This window comes from Arvicola amphibius, chromosome X (genome assembly GCF_903992535.2).
Source record: "Arvicola amphibius chromosome X, mArvAmp1.2, whole genome shotgun sequence".
Taxonomy (NCBI): Eukaryota; Metazoa; Chordata; class Mammalia; order Rodentia; family Cricetidae; genus Arvicola; species Arvicola amphibius.
Window position 1 is genome coordinate 79929276 of NC_052065.1, and position 2307 is coordinate 79931582.

The 2307-nt window shown below is 47.6% G+C and overlaps 1 pseudogene; it reads right to left on the bottom strand.

Annotated features, from left to right (window-relative positions):
* Positions 1 to 311: 311 nt before the first annotated feature.
* Positions 312 to 1395, bottom strand: LOC119805456 (annotated as a pseudogene).
* Positions 1396 to 2307: the final 912 nt, after the last annotated feature.

Below are 2307 nucleotides of genomic sequence, written 5' to 3' on the forward strand. Positions count from 1 at the left end.
TGCTCTCAGGTTCCTCGTCGACAACTCTAGACTCTGCACATAAAACACTGGCTATCGGACCTCTCAAGACCACTTCTCAGCTGTTCAGAGATTCAGCAATAAGTTTATTGTGCACAAAGAGGTTTGGAAGAGTGGCACCGCTGCTGGGGGTCGGGGCTCCCTCCTGCTGAGGTTGATGTTAGTGTACTCTATGCAGTGACACCAGGGGCCCTGGTGGACATCAGAGGCTTTGGGATCAATGGCTTGTCCTTTGGCCCAGAGGTGGCACATACTGTCTCAATACTCAGTGATAAAGGCCCTGCTATGTTAGTATGTCAGGTTTGAAGCTCTCCGGTTGTAGCAAGTTCTCTCAGTCAGTGTGGACGCAGCATTTCTGAACAGAAAATTATTCTCACTTATCATCAGAACCAGCTCCAGCTCCTGAAAATCCTAGAGTCGGGCCACATCTTTGTCCTTTCTCAGCAGAGTATTGGGAAAGTTCCTGATCTTTTCCACTTGGTCTGGATTAACACAACAGCTCACTCTGAGCAGTTCTTGGTAGGGGAGCTCCTGTCGATCCAGTTCAATTTCAATAAAATCATTTTCCCGAATAGATGGGTTCTGAATCCTCACCTTGAGTAACAACAGCTCTTGCATATTAAAAGGAAACACTCCAGTGAAGAAAAAGGGCTGAAATGCTGGCGGTGGTCCTGCATATGTCCCATTTTGAGGCTCCAGAGACATCGGTGGCTTGGATGGGACAGAGGAGAACAGGGAGCGGTTCTGACTCACTGGTGGCTGACAGACAGGACCAGGTTTTGTGCTTTCTGGTGTTCTGAGTATGGCAGAGGGGTCAGAAATATCACCATTCTGAACCAGTGCTAAAGAGGTGTGGTCCCTAGGAAAGGCTCCTAGAAGAGGGGGTTCTGTGGAGGGCAGCAATGGCGGTGAGCCATCTGCAGGGGGTGATGCTGGAGGTGTGGAGGGGCCCCCATCCTGAAGCTGGGTGGAGTCTTCTGCTGAGGACTTGTAGATAAAAGGGAAGGCTGGGTTGGCCATATAGTTGGGAACAAAGGGCAGATCTGACTCCTACTTCAGCTGGGGGAGCTCGTCATCTTCATCAGTTTCTTCCACTCCCATAATCTTTCTGATTTCTCTCCTTGATGTTAACTGCACTGGCATTTCCCCTTTTGTTGTAAGAATGTCTCTGTCAACTCCTGATGTTAGCAGGTAAGAGACCACCTGGCCATGGTTGTGCTTACATGCCCAGTGTAAACAGGTCCAGCCGTTGACCTCATTTTGGGAGTTCACATCCACCCTGCTCTCCACCAGTTTCTGCACCTCCCGAATGTTGCCCAGGGCCGCCGCCTCCCGCAGCCTCTCCTGCTACTCCTTCTGCTCTAGGAGGGCGTTCATCTTCCCCAGGGCCCGGGGCCGGCCGCCTGGCTCCGAGCCCGTAACCCCGCTGCCTCCTCCGCGGTCCGCTCCCGGCCACGGGAAGGGAGCGTCCTGTTCGGCCGCTGCACTCGCCTCTCCTCTAGCACCTGGCCCGGGCCCTGTGCTCCCACCTGCCCTCTAGCAGATCCCAGGCTGTTGGCGGCCAGGAAGGTCTTTTTAATACTGGTCACTGTTGTTATTTATAGGCACCGTATTTGAATAAGACTGTTGATTGTTTTCTCCATTGGCAGCTTGCATAAATCCTTAAAGTACTATGAAATCTAGTGCTTAGGGAGGAGGCTTTTAGGTCAGATCCAGCTCAATTTCTCACAGTGCATGGTGCTTTAAGAAACAGGAACTTACCGTTAATTTCTGGAAGTCATCTAAGAGCGACAGCAGAAGCCTATATTATTTTGAAATCCTCTTGTACTCCCCTTTGAAGTTTGAAAGAGGCTTATACGTTTTTCAGAGTGGGTTTTTGTTAGATACTGTATTGATTTGGGGGTTAGCATTATCACACCAAGTGTGTAGCTTCTTTTAAACTGTATGTGTCTATGTATGTGTTTGTATATAACATAAACTTATATTTGTTATCTAAAATTTTAGATAATTATTTATTGTAAATAAATAATTATGTTCCCTACAGCTCTTTTAAACATCCTTAGTGTTATTTATCCCTCTTTCCAAACCTCTACTTCTGTACTGTCTTCCATTTCTACTCTACGAATTAAAGTTCTCCGTTTCCCCCAATCTCCTGTTCACATTTACAAATTTGTATCCTGCCATCATCCTCTCTCAAGATCACCCATACCTTTTCAATTTCACTGGTTTCTGCTATTATTGCAAGTTATAGCTATTATCAACACAGTTGAGCAAGTATCTGTGAAACGT